At 41.6% G+C, this 22,150-nt stretch overlaps 1 long non-coding RNA gene and 1 pseudogene across 1 annotated transcript; both read right to left on the bottom strand.

Moving 5' to 3' along the window:
• Nucleotides 1-9,416: 9,416 nt before the first annotated feature.
• On the bottom strand, nt 9,417-9,558 carry LOC118149641 (U1 spliceosomal RNA; annotated as a pseudogene).
• A 5,083-nt stretch (nt 9,559-14,641) lies between these two features.
• Nucleotides 14,642-19,574, bottom strand: LOC118149453 (uncharacterized). Its single transcript, XR_004736887.3, has 2 exons — nt 17,809-19,574; nt 14,642-14,822 (listed from the first exon to the last, which is right to left on the bottom strand). It is a non-coding gene; the product is annotated as an uncharacterized LOC118149453 (long non-coding RNA).
• Between the last annotated feature and the right edge of the window lie 2,576 nt (nt 19,575-22,150).

Raw genomic sequence — 22,150 nt, 5'->3', positions numbered from 1 at the left:
TGGTACATATACCCAGTGGAATACTCTTCAGTCATAAAATAATGAAATCCTGTCATTTGCAGCCACATGGATAGAACTGGAGGCCAACACATTAAATGAAGCCAAGCACAGAAACACAAACACTGCATGCTCTCACTTGTATGTGGGAGCTAAAAACGTGGATGTCCTAAAGATAGAGAGGACTTTGGTGGTTTCAAGAGGCCTGAAAGGGGAGGTAGGGTGATGAAGAGAAGTTGATTAACAGGCATAAAGATACAGCTAGAGAGAAAGAATAAGGTCTAGTGTCTGACAGATCAGTAGGGTGACTATAGTTAACGCTAATCTATGGTACGATTCAAAATACCTAGAAGAGAATAATTCAAGTGTTCCTAGCATAAAGAAAAGAAATGTTTAAGGTGATGGATATCTCAATTTGCCCAATTTAATCTTTACTAAACTTTATATGAATGTATAAAATTATGATATGTACCCTGAAAAGATGTGCATCTATTATGTATCAATTTTAAGTAGGTAACTTTCTGTAATGCAAAGCCGGCCTGCCCACCAGAGGCTGAAGAGGTGTGGTGGTGGCAGCTGCTGCAGCTCCTGCTGCCAGTGGCAGGAGCGAGCACAGAAAGAAGCTGGGAGAGGGGCCAGAGACCCACAGAGACATGCGGGTATGCTGCGTCAGCCTGTGTGGGTGCTCCAGTGGAGTGAGTCACCAGTGAAGGACTGAGATGAATCAGGAGCTAGGGGCCAAGTCTAGGGGACAAGGCACCAACATGTGGAGGCACAAGGGTCTGCAGGGCCTGGCAGCATGGCTGTGGTGAGGTGGGGTGATGTGGGCTCATGCACACCTGGAAAGGTCTTGTGTTCTAATAAAATCACAAAAGTAATCAATGTTCAGTCTCAAAAATTCAAACAAAGAAGAGGCATGAGAGCGAAACTAAAGATTTCCGCCCTTCCCTGCAAGCAGTTTCTCCTTCTCCCAGGGATAAACCATGAGCTATCTGCTGTCTACGCGTTTTTTTCTAGGAAATCTGTACACCTCATTCCCCCTAGTCAGATGTCACATGAAATATTACATTCCTTTTTTCCTGTGTCTTTTATTTTGATAGTGATAAAAATATATAACTTAAAATGTACTGTTTTTACCTTAAGCACATTGCTTAGTAGTGTTAAGTATAGATGCTCCTTGACTTACCATGGAGTTACTTCCTGATAAACCCACGGTAAGTTGAAAATATCATAAGTTAAAGATGCATTTAATATACCTCCACCAGTCATGTTGACTCACATCTGTAATCCCAGCACTTTGGGAGGCCGAGGAGGAAGGATCTCTTGAGCCCAGGAGTTCCAGACCAGCCTGGGCAACATAGCAAGACTCATATCTCTACAAAAAATTTAAAAATTAGCCAGGCATAGTGGCATGCACCTGTAGTCGTAGCTACTTGGAAGGCTAATGCAGGCGGATTGCTTGAGCCCAGGAGTTTGAGCCTGCAGTGAACTGTTATTGCACCACTGCACTCCAGCCTAGGGAACAGAGAAACCTACCTTGTTTCCATACACACACACACACACACACACACACACACACACACACACACACGTTAGATGTGTATCTATATATAGGTAGATAACACACACACATCTACACGCCCCTAATATACTGAACATCATAGCTTAGCCTCGCCTACCTTAAATGTGCTCAGAACACTTATATTAGCCTGTAGTTGGGCAAAATCATATCCAAAAAATGCTGGCAGCACCATACACCTCAGAGTACCAGTTATTTACCCTTGTGATTGAGTACCTGATGGGAGCTGTGGCTTGCTGTCGCTCTGTGGCATCATGAGAGAGTATAGCACTACACATGCTCACCCAGGATAAGATCAAATTCAAAATCTGAAGTAGGGTTTCTACTGAATATCACTTTTGCACCATCATGAAGTTGAAAAATCATAAGTCAGACCACTGTCAATTGGAGACTGTTCATTCACATTGTCTTGCCATCATCACTACCATCCCTCTCCATAACTGTTTCATCTTCCCAAAGTGAAACATTGTTAAACAGCAACTGCCCATTTCCCTGCCTCTGCCAGTTTCTGGAAAGAAACCACCAATATACTTTGTCTCTACGAATTTGTCTATTCCTCTATTTCACATAAATAGAATTATATGATATTTGTCCTTTAGTGACTGACTTATTTCACTCAACATATGTCCTTAAGGTTCATCCATGTTGTAGCATGTTTCAGAATTTCCTTCCTTTTTTCTTTTTTTTGAGATGGAGTTTTGCTCTGTCACCAGGCTGGAATGCAGCGGCACCATCTCGGCTCATAGCAACCTCTTCCTCCCAGGTTCCAGCAATTCTCCTGCCTCAGCCTCCTGAGTAGCTGGGATTACAGGTGCCTGCCACCAGGTCTGGCTAATTTTTGTATTTTTAGTAGAGATGGAGTTTCACCATGTTGGCCAGGCTGGTCTCAAACTTCTGACCTCAGGTGATCTGCCTGCCTCAGCCTCCCAAAGTGCTGGATTACAGGTGTCAGCCTCTGTGCCCGGCCAAGTCTTCTTCATTAATGAAAATTATAAAGAGAATGCCTCATGATGTTTTTACAAGGCTGAAATGAGATAATGTATATTAAAACTTTAGCATAACACTCAGCACATGGTGTTAAACCTGGAATGAATGACAACTGATTTTATTCAAAATATTGGCACAAACATATTTGTAGATAAATTTTTGTGCACATTATGATGTTTTTGTTCAGCTAGGACTACAGGCATATGCCACCATGCCCAGCTAATTTTGGTATTTTTAGTAGAGATGGGGTTCCACCATGTTGGCCAGGATGATCTCCATGTCTTGACCTCGTGATTCGCCCATCTCGGCCTCCCAAAGTGGTGGGATTATAGGCATGAGCCACTGCGCCCAGCCTTCCCTTCCTTTTAAGATAGAGTAACATTCCATTGTATGGTTTATTTTGGAAATGTGGGTTGCTTCTACCTTTTGGCTATTGCGAATAATGCTGCTCTGGGAACATGAGTATACAGACACCTGTCTGAGTCCCTGCTTTCAGTTCTTTTGGGCGTAGACTCAGTGGAACTGCTGGATCATATGGTAATTCTATCTTTAATTTTTTGAGCAACTGCCATACTGTTTTTCACAGCGGCTGCACAATTTTACATTCCCACAAAAAATGCACAAGGATTTCAATTTCTCTTCATGTCCTCATCAATATTCATGTTTTTTATAATAACCATTCTAATGACTGTGATGTGACATTTCATTGTGGTTTTAATTTGCATTTCTCTAATGATTAGTGAAGCCAGGCATCTTTTCATGTGACTTTTTGCTGTTTTCATATCTTCTTTGGAGATGTTATGTCTATTCAAGTCCTTTGCCCATTTCTTAATTGGGTTAGTTTTTTTGTTGTTGAGTTGTAGGAGTTCTTTATACATCCTAGCTATCAACCCCTTATCAGATATACGATTTGCGAATATTTTTTTCCCAATCCATGGGTTGCCTTTTCACTCTGTTGATTTTGTCTTGTGAGTTTTGTCTTGTGATGCAGAAAAGTCTTAAGTTTTGATGAAGTCTAACTTATCTGTATTTTCTTTTGTTACCTCCACTGTAACATACTCAAGAAAGCCTTGCCAAAGCCAGTGCCATGAAGTTTTTCCCATATGTTCTCTTCTAAGAGTTTAATAGTTTCTTGTCTTTTTTTTTTTTTTGAGATGGAGTTTCCCTGTTGTTACCCAGACTGGAGTGCAATGGCACGATCTCGGCTTGCCACAACCTCCGCCTCCTGGGTTCAAGCAATTCTCATGCCTCAGCCTCCCGAGTAGCTGGGACTATAGACGCACACCACCATGCCCAGCTAATTTTTGTATTTTTAGTAGAGACGGGGTTTCACCATGTTGCTCAGGATGATCTCGATCTCTTGACCTCGTGATCCACCCACCTCGGCCTCCCAAAGTTCTGGGATTATAGGCGTGAGCCACCGTGCCCGGCCACTCTTGTCTTACACTTCAATCTTTAATCCATCAAATTTATTTTTATATATGGTATAAAGTAAGGATCCAACTTCATTCTCTTGTATGTGGATATCCACTTTTCCTAGCACCGCCATTGAAAAGACTATCCTTTCCCCATTGCATGGTCTTAGCCCAGGATACTTTTAAAAAAGTCTAATTACATCTGAATCCAAGCCCCCATTCCCTTCTCTGGGGCTTCCCCAATCCCAGAGTGGCACAAAGATCCCTGAATATATACCAGCCACGGAGGTCATCCGTGTGTGCGCCCACAAGGTCCCTTCAGGTCAGGTGGCTTTGCTGATGCTGTGCCAAGTTTGAGGCAGGGGCATTGGCATCTTTGACAAGCGCAGGTACCTTGTTCTCTTGGGGCACATCAGATTTCACCCTCACCAAGGTTTGTCACTTCCTCAAGCAACGTGAAGTTTCCCTCTTGGTCTAAGCCTCTGCCTCCTGCTCTGTTTTAGTCATAATAAAATCTCTGGCTATCTCTTGCTACTCGTTCCCATAGGGCATTCTCCCTCTTCTCTGACTCTGAAGGCACACCCTAGTGTAATCTCTTCAGTGACTTGGAATTTTACAAGACACAGGAAGACCTACTGACTTCTAACAGCTTCTGTTTTCTGCCCTGTAAAACTCATGAAAGCAAGAAACTACTAAAGACCTTGAGGTGGGGGGTAAACAGAGAACAACGCACAAAATAATATAAACCACATGCACAAATATAACAGAATTACAAAGTAACCCCACCACACACAATATTCTCTAGCTTGCTTCTTTAACTAAAGAATATATCAGATAAAGCTTTTCTTCTCAGTTAAAATTACACCAATGTTATCTTTTTTAAAAAAAAAAAAGAATATAGCAGATATATTTCTTTGCCAGCATATTTGAATCGACATCTTTTTCAAACAACTAGGCAGCATTGTATTCCATAATTTATTTAGCTATCTCTCCTGATGGAGATTTTAATTTTTTCCATTAAAAAAGATGCTTCCCTCATACATGTGTTTTTTGTGCACATAAGCATATATTTCTGCAGGAGAGAAACTCAGAAGTGGAGTTACTGCATTATTGGGTTGTTGGCCGTATGCTCTTCATATTTAACAAAATATTGCCAACTCCTTAAAAATGCTGAACCAATTTCTACTTCCAGAATATCTGAGCAAATCAATTTTCACACATCCTTACCAATCCTGGTCATTTTCAGTCATTTTCTTTTTATTTACCCATCTTGTGGGTGAAAAATAACACTGTATTAATGTTTTCTTCAGCATTTTCCTAATTACTGGAGAGGTTGAGCATCTTCTGAAGTTTGTCAACAGCATCTACTTCATCTTTATGATTATCTTCTACTTTTAAAAGATCTTTTTCTCATTGATTCTAAAGAGAATGCAATTTTCTATTTTACAGAAGTTAAACTGTTGTCTTATATAAGTTACAATGTTAGATTACAGTCTGTAACTTATGTGTCAACTTTATTTATGGTTGAGATTCAGACTCAATTAGCAAAAGATGGAACCACAGCAGCAATAAATTTTCCAGAGCTCCCCCAGGTAAGTAACCAGCCAGGGTTGAGAATCACTAGCGCAGAAATGTAAAGAATAAAATACACAGGGACCAAGAACCAGGAAATGCTTTCTGATTTACAGAGCAGTCTTAAGTCATTGAGATATAAACAGAAGACCATTGTTATATAAGCCCTATGATTGCCCTAGTTTTCTTGTGCTTTCAGTTTCATGAAGGCCACACATTTTTTTTTTTTTTTTTTTTTTTTGACATGGAGTTTCGTTCTTGTTACCCAGGCTGGAGTGCAATGGCGCGATCTCGGCTCACTGCAACCTCTGCCTCCTGGGTTCAGGCAATTCTCCTGCCTCAGCCTCCTGAGTAGCTGGGACTACAGGCACGTGCCAGCATGCCAAGCTAATTTTTTGTATTTTTAGTAGAGATGGGGTTTCACCATGTTGACTAGGATTGTCTCGATCTCTTGACCTCGTGATCTACCCGCTTTGACCTCCCAAAGTGCTGGGATTACAGGCTTAAGCCACCGCACCTGGCAGGAAGGCCATACATTTCTTTCCAACCCAACCTGCCCCCATGGCTTCCCGTTGCCTTTACAGTTAAATCCAAACTTCTGATATGGCTCCTAAGGTCCTGCGTGATTCGGCCCTGCGGATTCAACTTCATTTTAAGTCCCTCCAACCCTTGCTCACTTGCATCCCTCACATCCTTCTGCTCTTTGACTGCACCAAGGCCTTTGAAGCTCAGGGGCTTTGGTCTTGCTGCTCCCTTCTGCCTTCCACCTCCACCGCTGCCTTTTGCACAATGAGCTCCCCATTCGCCCTCCTTCACAGCCCTTCAGAGATGTCTATGAAGATGCCCTCACACCCACCACTCACTCTCCACCTCTGCACCCATTATTAACATTTCCTTCAGAACACCTACTATGATTTGTCATCATGTAATGTATTTCCTTATGTTGCTTTTGGAAACAAGCATTCTCACTAATATGTCAACCCTGTGTTGTGGCCCATTGTGTTCACCATGACATTCGGATATCCCACTACCTGCAGGAGGTTTGATCGCTCTCTGTTAAATGGGCAAATCACAGCCTGGTCCCATTGTGGTTTCTTCCAACTCTGTTTCCTTCCCCCCACATAGAATACTGGGTAAGGGGACAAGGAAGATGCACCCCTAAGGTGTAACATGAACGGGTGCTGTTCTTCTCTGTGGTCTTCTGGGTCACTGAGTTATTGGCCAAGCTCCATGATCAGTGGGTGCCCAGGGACTCTGCCACTACTTAGAGTGTCTGGACCCCCATCTGTGATGCAGGGCTGCTAATTGCCAATCCCAGGAGAGGACTCTGACTCATGGAGAAAAGCAAAGATCATCATCCTGCCAACTAAGAGACTCAGGAGTCCATACACACTTGCCCACCACATCTCAGGTTACTGCCGAGGATCACGACACACCAATCACCAATGTGTCTGAGTCCACTGAGGCAGAACACACACACATGAGGTATGTGAAGAAGCCTCACCCATTTTGAGCCAGGTTCCCAAAGCTCCAGAAAGCTGCTCAGGGTAGATGGAATTTTGACTGCACAGGTGCCGCTTTGTGCCACAGCTGATGGGCCCCAGCAGGCATCCTGCCCTGTGTTATATCTCTCAGGGACTATGCGACTCAGGTGGCAAAGCATCGAGGGACATCCTGCTTTAAGGGAGAGAGGAACAAAGCCTGCGGTAGTGCCTCTCCAACTCAATACGCTACACTCCTTGGGAGGGATAGGAAAAAGTCTGAACTGTCCTGCTCCCTGTCTCAGGATATGTCATTCCCAGCACATCGTACAGCTATCCCTGTGGACTACAGGCAAGAAAAGGGAGAGAACTGGGTTGGTCCAAGGCCACTCAGAGAACTGTCCTGCACTGCCCACAGCTCTCAGCTAGGCCAGTACTCTTTCTGACTATTGCTCTTGATCTCTGCTCTGCAGCAGCAGGACTTCTCTGTCTCAGGCCCTTCTTCCAGCTCAAGATGTTTTTGAACTGAACTGGAGTCCACTTGCCCAGCACAACAAAGCCAAACACTGATATTGGGAGAGCAGTGAGAGAATATGAGGCATTTATTGCTGGGTGCCAAGCAAGGAGAATCAGGCAGCTCATGCTTAAGACCCAAACTTCGGCTGGGCGCGGTGGCTCACACCTATAATCCCAACACTTTGGGAGGCTGAGGCGGGTGGATCACGAGGTCAAGAGATTGAGACCATCCTGGTCAACAAGGTGAAACCCCATCTCATAAAAATACAAAAATTAGCTGGGCATGGTGGTGCGCGCCTGTAGTCCCAGCTACTCGGGAGGTTGAGGCATGAGAATTGCTTGAACCCAGGAGGCGGAGGTTGCAGCGAGCCAAGATCATGCCATTGCACTCCAGTCTGGGTAACAAAAGCGAAACTCCGTCTCAAAAAAAAAAAAAAAAAAAAAAGACCCAAACTCCCAGCTGGCTTACAGGTAAGAGTTTTTTAAAGGGGAGGAGGCTGAGGTGGCAGGCAATGTCATAAATCTATATATAGGTGTTACAGATTGGTATGACCTAAAAAGGTGGGACATCTCAAAGGAGGGTGGTGCTTACAGGTCATAGGTGGACTGAAAGACTTTTCTGATTTGTGATTAGTTCAGATTGTAGATGAATGTGGAAAGGAAAACAATGAGGCTATCAGAGGATAACATGGAAAGCAATTTCAAAACCCTGATTTGGCAAAGATTTCTTAGAACATCGTAAACATGAACCATAAAGGAAAAGACTGACAAACCATATCGCATTAAATTAGAACTTCTGTTCATCAAAAAAAGATGATGAAGAGAACGGAAAATATACAGAGAAGGAGAAAATATTTGTGACGCAACTTATAAAAAGATTGTATCCAGAATATATATATATATACACACATATATATATATATACACACACACACACACAAATATATATACTTAAAGTTCTGATATACCAAAAAGAGAAGCTCAAACACCCTAAAATAAAAACGAATAAAAGGCCTAAATAGGAACTTTACAATAGAAGACTTCCAAATAGTTAGCAGGCCTATCAAAATGTGCATAGTAATCAGAAAAATGCAAATTAAAATAGCAGTGAATTCCTACAGCAAACCCACCAAAATGGCTCAAATTAAGAAGACTGACACTACCAAGTGAAAAAGTGGAGGGCCGGGCGCGGTGGCTCAAGCCTGTAATCCCAGTACTTTTAGGAGGCCGAGGCGGGTGGATCACGAGGTCAAGAGATCGAGACCATCCTGGTCAACATGGTGAAACCCCGTCTCTACTAAAAATACAAAAAATTAGCTGGGCACGGTGGTGCTTGCCTGTAATCCCAGCTACTCAGGAGGCTGAGGCAAGAGAATTGCTTGAACCCAGGAGGCGGAGGTTGCGGTGAGCCGAGATCGCGCCATTGCACTCCAGCCTGGGTAACAAGGGCGAAACTCCGTCTCAAAAAAAAAAAAAAAAAAGATTTTCTCACCACTTTCTTAAGTCTAGACAATCAAAAAAATCAGTAAATCCAGCCCTTTTTATTAATAGCATTTGCAATTTCTATGATGTCAATATTCCTACTGTGGCCAATTTTAAGCTATCATGGTGACACGATTGTAAACAAGGTCAGGAAGAAACACACAATAGCACGTCATCATGTAATATTCCACGCAATTACAATAGGTAAAAACGTCCTCAAAAGCAGAGGTCATAGTAAAATGTAGTTCAAACAGAAAATAATCTGAGTATTTACCTGTGTTTTTTATTGTGATTTAATTATATATTTATAATTTAATTTTTCTAATAAGCATGTTTAACAAATAAATTTCTTTTTTTTTTTTAATTTTACTTTTTTTTTTTTAACACCAGGGGAAAGCGTGAATGCAGTCCCCCACTACCACAAACATTGGGGAAATCGCAGGGGTCAGCACATCCGGAATGCAATAGATAACCTCGCTCTGGGAAAACTACCTTTGTGATCATGGTATCTCCTCTGCCAGGTAATAGATAAATTTCAAAATTTCTGAAAACATAACAATCAACTCTTGTGAGCTGGTACAAAACATACTCCTGAACACATTGGACAAAACTTAAAAAATAACATTGAGTGAAATTAGCTAGATGTAGAAAAATACTGTATGAGTTCATTTATATAAAATCCTAACAGAAGTGAAGCTTAACTCTTATGTTACACATCAGGATAGTGGCCCAGCTAAGCCCCATCTAAATCAGCTGACCGCCAGGCACACAGGTGAGCGAGCCCAGGGTAGCAAAACCAATGGGCTGAGCCCAGCCTCGATCACTGACTGTCTTGCTAATTCACACATCTATGACAGTAAGTGATTGCTCTTTTAAGCCATTGAATTTTGGGCTGGTTTGTCATATGGCATTTTTCTGGCAATAGCTAGCTAACAGAGAAATTGTATGAAGGTTGGGGAGAAACGTGAGGAAAGGGTGGCCAGAAGGGGATGCACAGGAGACTCCTACGTGCTGCTAATGTTCTACTTTCTGACCTGTGTCTGTTACATGCACGTATTCCTCTTGTGATAATTCACTGAGCTATACTTAGGATTTGTACTCTTTTTTTTACTTGTGCTTTGCCTCAATAAAAAGATTTATTTAAAAAATACAATTGGCTGATTAATTCATGAAGAAGTGCTCAATTTCTCTAGTCATCAAAGATATTAAAACTGAAATATTTAAATACCATTTTCCACCTAACTGGTTGGCAGAGATTTTTAACTTTGTTACTCAGTGCTGAGAGATTGCAGGAAAATGAGCATTTTAGCAGATTGGTAGTGTGATAACACATTGGAGGGGTGATTACATATTAGTACAAACTTTTTGGAGTGTTATTTGGCAAATTCATAAAATACTTAGCAAAATATCTTTTGACTTGCAGTTGTACAGCTGGAAGTTCATACTAAGGAAATGATTATAATTATTTGCATAGATTTAGTTATTACTATGTTCATCACAACATGGCTTTTGATAGTGAAAATACAAAATATGAAATGTTATAAAATTGGGTTTGGTACATAAATAAGATATATTCCCATAAACACATCATTTTTATATGATGAAAAAAATGTGTAGTAAATTTCACAAAAAGCTGTTCGTGATCTGTTACTTAATGAAAAAGAAAGCAGTTCATTAAACAATGTGCTGTACACAATGGTATACCTTGGGCTTTGTAAAAATAGCTACATATTGTATAGGTATTAGAGATAGATGTCTGGGTATTATAGATAGATGGATGGTAGCCATGTAAGTAGGCAGGTAGGCGTGCAGGTAAGTAGGTAGGTGTGTGGATAAGTAGGTCAGTGGGCAGGTGAGTAGGAAGGTGAAAAACTATGAAAGTCTGGCAGGAGACACACCAAAGCATGAATCGTCTTTGTAACCGAATAGTGGAACCATCACTGATTTTCATTTTCTACTCCTATCTGTATTTCCTAATGTCTTCTCCCATATGTGTGCACTTCGTTTAATTAAAAGTTACAGAAACAAGCACCATCACCAACAAAAAAGACTCTAAACAGTTTTATATCAGGCCAAATTTTGCTGCCAAATGATTCATTAAAAAAAAAAAACCTTTTAGAGCTTTCTGGATATTGTAACTTCAGCTAATGGATAGTGAGCTATAAAATATTTGCATTGGAACTTAACTACTGATTTCCTCTAACAGATCAGGTGGCCTGTAGCATATGCCCACAAGGGCGTTGTTTTTATCATTTTTTCTTCAATCATTACTGCTATGCTCCACCAAGATTTCTGCTGACAGGTTTGTGGATATCCAGACATATTATAGACCCCAACCTTGCTGCCTAACTGTCTGCTTCTTCTGTATAGAACAAGCTTCTTCATCCCTGTGTTCCATTTTAAGCAATATCTTCTAAATCTATTTCCCATTCTAGCTTATAACTCAGATTCACTTTATTTACTCTGCATATTCTACACAATGGAGTATAAATGTCCAAGGTCATGTCTTATGCCTAGCTCCCTTCCTGACTGCATGCTCATATGAACACTGGATACCCCTACCCGTCTCCTTACCAGAACTGCTGTCTTCAATAATAATTGCGTTCATCTAGGTTTCTCCTTTCTTGCTCATATTTGCTTTAAATCTTTCTTAATCAGATTCACGATTTTAGGGAAATAACAATACAACTGTTATCAAAAGGGATATCAAATATTTATATCACATCATGGGGTTTGTTTTGTTTTGTTTTGTTTCAGAAAGAGTCTCACTATGTTGCCCAGGTTGGACTCAAACCCCTGGGCTCAAAGGATCCACCCATATCAGCCTCCCAAGCAGCTGGGACTTCAGGTGTGAGCCACTGTCTCCAGCTACTACCACTTGTTTTTTAAAGAAAAGAGCTTCCTCAGTACTCTCATATGGATTATAATTATTAATAAACTCATAAATTCAGACAATTTGGTTTTCAAATATCTGATTAAATAAAGGGAGTATACTGTTACAATTCCTGAATGTTAGAACTGGTACCAGAAAAGAAAGTGATAGTTTAATTGTCCACATCAAGGCACTGAGAGTGCCAGGATGAAAAAGGAGGTTCATGGATGAATGCTCATTCATTCTCCTTCAGACCGTAGCAAGGTTGCTGCAATTACCTTCCCTGGGCACAATTCTGCATAATGGTGTTTTCCATTACACAGTCAGTCTCCTGAATCATTTAAATATTGCAAAAAGTATACAATTTACCTATATAATAATGTTATTTATAGTATGCCTTTCATCCATGGATATGCAAGAGCTTTAAAACCTGCATTTAATACAGACTTACACATGCTTCCAATCTGACCCATGCAAGCAGGCTAATATTGCTGAGGTCATTGCATCTATAGATAAAAATGTGAGAGTATCTTCATACATTAATATATTCCATGTCTTCATATTCTTAATGTATGCCAGCCTGTCCTAAACTCTTTCCCAAGATCACACACCTTATTCTTTAAATAAATTTTAACCCACTTTTGATCTATTTGACATTCAAACCTTTGGAAGCAATGTCAGTATATGGCATTTCAAATTATTTTATGTGAGGACTTTTTTGTGAGCTGAAGACATGTGGATTAGGGAAAAAATACAAAAAGATTTAGGTGCGTTCTTAACATTTCTATGATTAAAAAGTCAGCCCTGAGATGGGAGGACCACTTGAACCCAGGAGTTTAAGGCTTCAGTAAGCTATGATTGCATCACTGCACTCTGCACTGGGCCATAAGCAAGACCCCATTTCTAAAAACAAAATAAAAATTTAAAAAGTCAGTCTTGTGTTAATGGGTATTTTTTTTTAGTTTTAACTTGGAAACCTCTTTAAGAAATTGACAACTCTGCCGGGCACGGTGGCTCATGCCTATAATCCCAGCACTTTGGGAGGCCGAGGCGGGTGGATCACGAGGTCAAGAGATCAAGACCATCCTGGTCAACATGGTAAAACGCCGTCTCTACTAAAAATACAAAAATTAGCTGGGCATGGTGGCACATGCCTGTAGTCACAGCTGCTCAGGAGGCTGAGGCAGGAAAATTGCTTGAACCCAGGAGGCGGAGGTTGCAGTGAGCCGAGATCACGCCATTGCACTCCAGCCTGGGTAACAAGAGCAAAACTCCGTCTCAAAAAAAAAAAGAAAGAAATTGACAACTTTTAGGCATGCTTGGTAGGCGTCATAAGTTTCAGTTGCAGCATCATAATCTTCAAAAGATCTGTCTGTGCTTTGAAGAAATAATAGTTACTCCATGTTACAGTTTAGAGGAAGATAGGTGGAGGTCATGGGTCGGGTGGACAGAGCCTAAGGGTTACCAACTGGTCAGGGGCTGCCCAGGTTTTAAAGTTTAAATTTTACGTGGACAACGTGTCATATACTAGAATGTAGAAAGCAGAGAATGGGAAGGTAACTGTACAAATAAACAGCTTAGCTACTAAAAGTGAACATTAAGTAAATTAAAACAAGTCGTTTTAAAGGTAATATCTATGGGTCAAATGAGAATTTAGGACAGTGCGGGAGAATCCCCACCATGATCATCATGATCCTTTCTCCATCTTTTAGTCTATCCTGGTGGAGCTTCAGTTTTATTGTGCTCTCCAGCAATAGTTCCAGAAATTTGCAGGAAGTCATCATAGAAATGGGATGGAATCTCTCCAAACTTCCCCAGTGTGACTTTGATTTTATCCTGTAGCCAATTTTATACATTCCTTTCTTTCCTCATTCCATCTACTCATCATAAGCTGCCCCTGATCTGCACTCCAGTTATCATCATGGGTGGCTAAACTTTATTGCATAATCGGTCCTGGCCATAAAACTAGAAGCACAGCCACACCTTCGGGATCAGAGCAATGCCAAAGTGAGCATTCTTGTGCAAATACCCTGTTGAACATGTGCAAGTGTGTGTAGAATGGGTTTCTTCAGCTCTACTTTCAACCAAGGGGTGATGATAAGTACTACCAAGAGGGTTACAATGGAGGACAGAAGATCTTGGTCCAAGATCCTGCTCTACTGCAGCAGCACTGAGCTGGCAGAGAGCAGCAGGCAAACACCTCCATCACGTTCTTATTAGGAGATGATGGAGAGGCACACGCCAGGAAGTGCGGCAAACCAAGGGAAAGCGAGCAGCTTCCCACACAGCAGCAACAAAATCACACTGCAGATGGTTGGATAGGCAGGCCTGCGTTAAAGATCCAGTTAACATTGAGCAGAGGCTGCCTTCCACCTGCAAATCAGAGAAAGGAAAGGAAACGAGCTTTGTTCTTACTGGCCTCATTGACCAGTGGCTCTCCCTTTTTTATCTCCAGAACTCATTTGTTGTCCAGACATCCTCCATCTGCCTCTAATTGAAGCCAAAGGTAGAAGCTTGGAAGACTGGCAGCTTAGGGACATAAGCAGCAGGGCTCTTGCCTGGATATGGTGCCAGAGACTTGCTGCCTGCTCTTTCCTTCTACCATCCTGCCCCCCTCCCTAAGGGCTCTACAACAGTAGGCTCTTGACAGGCTAAAGACGCCTTAGAACCATCCAACTCCATCCTAAACTGTAAGTGTATTAGTCAGGGTTCTCCAGAGAAACACCACCAGTAGAAGATATATAAAAAGAGATTTTTGTAACATACTGGATCATGCAATTATAGAGACCGAGAAGTTCCATGAGCTGCTGTCTGCAAGCTGGAGACCTAGGAAAGCCAGTCATGCCGTTTGAAGGCCTAAAATCCAGAGAACTGGTGACATAGATTCCATTTCAGTTCTAAAAGCCTGAGAACCAGGAGAGCTGAGGGCAGGAGAAAGTATATGTTCCAGCTCAAGCAGTCGGGCAGAATTAATTCAACCTGCTTCAATCTTTTTGTTCTATTGAGACTTTCAATGGTTTAGATGATGCCATCTGCTTTTCTCAGTTCATCAACTCAAATGCCAACCTCTTCCAGAAATAACGTTTAGACAGCTATCTGGGCATCCTATGGCTCAGTCAAATTGATGGATAAAATGAACCATCACAGTTGGTAGAACAAATAAAACTCCCAAGAGGGAGACAGGGGCAATCTTTAAGGACAGTGCTTCTCTGGAGCAAACTCTGTAGTAAGTTTGTTCAGTACAGGGAGGTTCTTGACTTGGTTGCACCAAAAAGCAGACCTTGAGTCAAGGATTCACAGGCTAGTGATATGTTACGGAAGTGCTGATGAATGAGTGGGGCAGCCAGAAAGGGGAGAGAAGTCAAGGGAGAGTGTACTTTTAGGCAAAAATCCCAGCTTTAGCTTGATGGTGCAGAGGAGAGGATTCACATGCAAGTGACATGTTACGGAAGTGCTGATGAATGAGTAGGGCAGCCAGAAAGGGAAGAGAAGTCAAGGGAGAGTGTACTTTTAGGCAAAATCCCAGCTTTAGCTTGATGGTGCAGAGGAGCTTTGAAATGCACATGCACCTCCAAGTATGTCCCAACTCAAAGGAAAGAGCTGGCTTTCATAACTTGTCCTACCTGTCAGCTGCTAAGGCCCACCCGAAAGGAGCCTAAATTCCCAGGCAATGCTGGCTGTTGGCTGGTGTGGGCAAAGTGGCTCAGGACTGTAGTCCCAAGAGAGCCACAGGTGTGGCCATCAGGAAAAAAAGCACACAGAAGTCAAAGGATGGCCACAGACACAGCCAGAATCCAAGGGAATCTAAGCAGGAGGTGGGAGGGAGCACCACCTTCAAGAAGCATATGATGTACACCAGGAACAAAAGAATCTATTCCACACACATATTTGCACATGTTCAAAAGGGTACATGCCCAAGAATGTTCATTTCAGCACTGTTTTTAAATAGGAAAAAAAATTGGAAATCACCTAAATATTCACTAATGGTGGGCCGAATAAATCAATTGCAACATACCCAGATTATATTATTCAATGAATACAAAAAAATAGGAGATTTGTATGCTCTTCAAGCTACATTATTAAATGAAAAAAAACCTCAAATTGCAGATTAATGATCTTACCATGCAAAATATTTTTTAAAATTTAAAAGTAGATGTGTAAATAAAATTTACACATATCCATGCACAAAAATGTCCAGAAAAAGTTCTAGAAAAGTATATTGCCGAAGTGAGGAAACAGTAGGGTTGCTGTGTCAAAGGGGTCTCGTAACATTTTATTCAATAGGTTTGATTATTGGAATATTTCCCAGTGGCTCATGCCTGTAATCTTGGCACTTTGGGAGGCTGAGGCAGGTGGATCAAAGCTCAGGAGTTCAAGACCAGCCTGGCCAAGATAGTGAAACCTCATATCTACTAAAAATACAAGAAAATTAGCTGGGTGTCTATTAGTGGTGGGTGCCTATAATCCCAGCTACTCGGGAGGCTGAGAATTGCTTGAACCCATGAAGCAGAGTTTGCAGTGAGCTGAGATTGCGCCGCTGCACTCCAGCCTGGGGACAGAGCGAGACTCTATCTGAATTTTTTTTTTTAAAAGAATATTTTCCAGTAACTGTGTGTTTATGTATTATTCATGTAGTTACAAACAAAATTGCCTTTGTAAATGCAGGTCTGACATTTCAAAATGTGGAGCTGTAACTGATCTGTGAACCACAGGAAAAAAATCAAAATTTCTCCTTTCTGTCTTTACCTTTTTGTTGCACAATGCCCTTGACAAAAAGTGGAGGTAATTTCCAAAGATACCCTGACCCCCAGGCATCAAGATGGGCCAAAGGACATAATAATTTTCTGTGTTCAGTTGACATTTTGTTATGCAACTAAATGGACTCATCTTTCAATTCTTTAAGTTTTAAAGGCCTTCCATAAACCTGTTTTAGCAGAAAACATCAAGCTTTGCAAGATGCATATTATATGACCCTCAAGGACGGAGCCTAGGACGCTGTTTCACATTTGGGGTCTTCTTGCCGCCTCTGGTCCACGTTTTCCTCTTGATGGAGGCTGACTCAGTGTTGGCTGGGAGGCTCCCAAAGACTCTTCAGGCACATCAGTACTTTGGTTCCTTAGAATGCTGGAATACTTACATAAATAAAGAGTTTACTTCTCAAATATATGTAAATCTTAGGTACTTTGATTTGGATGTAGCTTGACTTAGTTTAATGTATTCACCGGTTTTTAGGTCTTAAGATTTATATTGAGAAGACAGTGGCAAAGCACAGAGCATATAATAATTTTGAAACTGGCGACAAGGAAGGGTAATGAAGTGAAATAATAGAACCAAGTAAGAGAAACCACAAGATCAAAAAGAAGGGACGAACAGTAGGTAAGTAATTCTGAAGAAACTGAGAGAGGGCTCTCCCAGAGAGGAAGTTACTGTATTCTTTTTATTCCTTTCTACTGCCTCCTTTGCTGAAATGCTCCCACCTCCCAACTTAATAAAGAAATCCACAACCCTGTCTCATTCATAAGTAGCTATGACCCATCTCTCTCCTTTCATTCTCAATCAGCAGTTGTGGCGGGGCGCGGTGGCTCAAGCCTGTAATCCCAGCACTTTGGGAGGCCGAGGCAGGTGGATCACGAGGTCAAGAGATTGAGACCATCCTGGTCAACATGGTGAAACGCTGTCTCTACTAAAAATATAAAACATTAGCTGGGCATGGTGGCACGTGCCTGTAATCCCAGCTACTCTGGAGGCTGAGGCAGAAGAATTGCCTGAACCCAGGAGGCGGAGGTTGCGGTGAGCCGAGATTGTGCCATTGCACTCCAGCCCAGGTAACAAGAGCGAAACTCCAACTCAAAATTAAAAAAAAAAAAAAAAAAAAAAGCAGTTGTGAATGTTTCCCACGATCATCACCTTCACAGCTATTCAGCTCCTCCACTTGGCTCCACCCCACCTCACTTGCTAAGGTCATCAGTATCTTTACAGTTTCAGAATCAGATGGACATTTTTAAATCTCTTCTCACTTGAGAGGCAGTCTGGTGTCATGAAATGAACCTCAGCTTGCTTCTCTTTCGAGATTTGACTTGAATGTCACCTGTTTCAGCAAAGCACATGCTGACATGTCTTAGAAGAGTTGGGTACAGTTTTCTCTTTGTCTTTTTAGTACCTACACATACATTCCGTTTAGAACTTCTCTCATTGTCTTATCATGACTGACTTCTTGAGGGCAGAGACTGCACCCACGTTAATCCTGTCCCAGTGTCTGGCCAATATAAAGTATTCAGTAATAACTATTGAGTGAATGCATTAATGAGTGACTGAATGAATTAGTAAATGAATATTCATATGTAAGTCTGGAAAACAGAGACACAAAAGGTAATAATTCTTCAGAGAGCTAAGAAAGACATACCCATAATTTGAATTGAGAGCAAATAAAGGAGAATACAGAAAAAAAAGGACTTAAGAACCCCAAGTTTGGGTCTAAACACATAATGCTAGGAAATGAAATACAGAAAAACAATCCATCTGGATAACAATTAATGAGGTCAAACTTTTGAGCTAGGTTCAATAACAAAAAATTTTCCTTTAGCTTGTCTTCTTGTACAAGGTGCACGACTCCAGGTAACATCAGCTTGTAGTAAAATAGTTTAACTGCACTGAGCTGACACAGTCTGTGGCAATGACTACCAGACAGTAGGACAGGCAAAGGTCTTGGTTCCAGTGACTCAATATGTAAAGGAAAAATTCTGCCAGATTCCTTGAGTGCCAGGCAAGAGGCTGTTAGGCAATAACGCTGGGGAACCAATGTTTTAGGGCCAGTTTCAACAGAAACAACAAAATAAGTATTTGAAGGTGTCAGAACATATTTAAACTTGTATTTCAGACAGAAATATGTCTTGGCTATAAGGCCTTAGCAAGAGGCCCACATCTTCCTCTGGTTCTCACACACTTCCCCTAAGGACAGCGATGAAGAAGTCATTCTTGGAACAACGTCGACCATCCAGTGCCAATTAGGTCAGTGTCTTGGCAAGAGAGTAGACCCAGCTTGGGTCTGTGTCTGGCTTTGGTGTTGATGTGCCTATCACAGGTCTGCTCAAGTGAAAGCACCTAAGAACTCCACTGACTGTTTCTGGCTAGGCCTGTCCCAAAATTGGCAGAGAGCGCCAAAGCCTGAGGAAATGGTGCTGGTACGATATTAGCATTATGTTATATCAAGATTAGATATCAATGACCAGGTATGTGGCCTTTTTCCCCACTTTGCACCAGCAGATAAAGCCATGAAGAAACAGGGAAAAAGATTTATCGCCTCTTGGCCAGTTACAGTGGCTCACACCTGTAATCTTAGCTCCTGTAATCTTAGCCGAAGTGGGAGACTTGCTTGAGGCCAGGAGCTCGAGATAAGCTTGGGCAACATAGTGAGACTCTGTCTCTTAAAAAAAAAAAGGGTTTGACATCTCTTGCTCCTACGAAGAGTCTCACTGGAGACAGCCAAGTCCTATTGCTCCCATTCTAAATCTGCTCAGCCCCATGACTGTCTTACACAAGTTCTGGGCAGGCAGTACGGACCTGGACTTCAGACAGCCTGGGCACTTTGTGTGAGTTAATGATCTAACGCAACCAAACCTTAGTGTCCTCATCTGTGAAATGGAGACAGTATCAGGAAATACCTCACAGGGCCATTTAGGAGATCAGTCACAATAACAGATGTAAAGGGCTTAGTACTCTGCCTCTGCCTTAGAGTTAGTTATTAGTTTCGGTTGTGAGGACCACAAGATCGTCTGTCCAATCCATGCTTCCAATGGATTGGGAGAGGGGGTTTGTTTATGAGCAGTGTGATTCACTATACACCCATCTAAGCAACATTGACTCATGCATTTTGCAATTTTCCAACAGTTTTTCATCTACTATATTCGAGATGGAAACTGCCCCAGCCTCACACAGGCTGTCCATGCCCCTTGCTATGTTAAACTCCCATACATAAGCTCACTCACCCTCAGCTGCATTCCCCGTTATTCTTGAGCCTAATGTAGGGGCTGAAATAAAAAGGCTGGCTTAGCCACTATACCAGTTAGGGTCAATCAGAGAGGCAGAAGCACTAGGATATGTGTACACACATGTGTGTGTATTTATGTGTGTAAATATGGATCTGTTACATAGATTGCACATTGTACAATTGTGGGATGGGTTATGCAGTCTCTATAAAGCCTAAAAAACATTGCTATTATAAAACAATAGCTTTATGAGGCCATTAAAAATATATTTACCCTGCTGGGAGCGGTGGCTCACGCCTATAATCCCAGCACTTTGGGAGGCCGAGGCGGGTGGATCATGAGGTCAAGAGATCGAGACCATCCTGGTCAACATGGTGAAACGCCGTCTCTACTAAAAATACAAAAATTAGCTGGGCATGGTGGTGCACACCTGTAATCCCAGCTACTCGGGAGGCTGAGGCAGGAGAATTGCTTGAACCCAGGAGACGGAGGTTGTGATGAGCCGAGATCGCGCCATTGCACTCCAGTCTGGGTAACAAGAGCAATACTCCGTCTCAAAATAAATAAATAAATAAAAATATATTTACCCAATATTTTTACTTTCTTTCTTCTTTATTTCTTGCATCTCTAAATTCCTGTATAGTATCATCTTCCTCTTAAAGAACATCCCTTAGAATGCCCCTTAATTCTCTAAAGTGGAGAACAATTTTTGTGGTCTAAAAATATCTTAATTTAGCCTTCACCTTTTGAAAATAGGAAAAACAAGCTCCTTTCCTCTAAACTCATACCCAACACTTCCGTAACCAGGTATGTGGGGTTTATTTTCCCACACCAACCAGTTCTCCAGTTCTCTGGATATCAACTGAGTGTCCTATAATTCAATTGAATTCTGACACTATCTACCAGGAATTAGTGTCAGACCCCATAAGTTAAAAGTCCTACAAGACTACCTCCACTTCAGATGCCAATCAAAAGTCCAGGTGGTTGCCATCCATTCATCTGTGCTCTTGATCAACTGGCTATAAATTGGAGGTTCCCAAGACCCCCTCCTTACAGTCAATTATTTGCTAAATTGGCTCACAGAACTTAAAAAATATCTATGCTTGCCAGTTAATTTAATTAATTCATTTATTTATTTTCCAGATGGAGTCTCACTCTGTCACCAGGCTGGAGCACAGTGGCGCGATCTTGGCTCACTGCAGCCTCTGCCTCCCAGGTTCAAGTAATTCTCCTGCCTCAGCCTCTCAAGTAGTTGAGACTATGGGTGAGCGCCATCACACCCAGCTAATTTTCATATTTTTTTAGCAGAGACAGGGTTTCACTATGTTGGCTAGGATGGTCTCGATCTCTTGACCTCATGATCCACCCATCTTTGCCTCCCAAAGGAGGTATGAGCATGAGCCACTGCACTTGGCCTGTTTACCAGTTCATTATAAGGAATACAGATGAACAGCCAGATGACGAACTATATAGGGCAGGATCTGAAAGAGTTGGGGTGTGCCACCCTACTGACATATGGATGTAGTCATCAATCCAGAAGCTCTGTAATCCCTCTAGTTCAGGGATTTTTATGTAGACTTCATTACATAAGAATGATTGCTTATACACTCAAGCTCCAGGTCCTCTTCCCATCCCAAAGGATGAGGTGGGGGGTAGGACTGACAATTTCAAGCTCCTAATCATGGCTTGGTCTTCTGGTGACCAGCCCCCAACCAGGAGCCCACCAAGAGTCACCTCACTAGAACGAAAGATGCTTTTATCACGCAAGAAATTCCAAGGGATTAGGAATTCTGGGTCAGAAATTGGGGCCAAAGACCAAGTATCAGAGCAAATGTTCTAGCACCCCTATAACCGAGGAAATTACAAGAGATTTAGGAGCTCTCTTCCAAAAAACAGGGGAAAAGACTAAAATATATATTTATTATGAATCACAATATCATATTTTTAAAACACATTTTAGCCGGAGGGATGTGTGTGTGTGCAGTTTTCTCTTAGTACACACGAAAACACAACTGTGCTGTCATCCCACTTCTACTGTTGCTGTTGAGACCTACTGAACGTATTGTCGCTCCTTTGAAGGTACGCTCTCTTTTCTCTCTGATTCCTTTTAAGATCTCTTTGTGATTGTTATTCTGCAGTTCCATTATGTTAAGTACTTTTCAGACTTCCTGTATATGGATTTTTATCTTTTGAAAGTTTCTAAATATTTTTAGCCATTATCTTATCAAATATTATGTTTGTCTTACTCTTTCTTTTTTTTTTTT

The sequence above is a fragment of the Callithrix jacchus genome, chromosome 19 (genome assembly GCF_049354715.1).
Source record: "Callithrix jacchus isolate 240 chromosome 19, calJac240_pri, whole genome shotgun sequence".
In the NCBI taxonomy this organism is placed as follows: domain Eukaryota; kingdom Metazoa; phylum Chordata; class Mammalia; order Primates; family Cebidae; genus Callithrix; species Callithrix jacchus.
The sequence above is the reverse complement of the archived record's forward strand: the minus strand, read 5'-3'. Positions and strand labels throughout refer to the sequence as shown.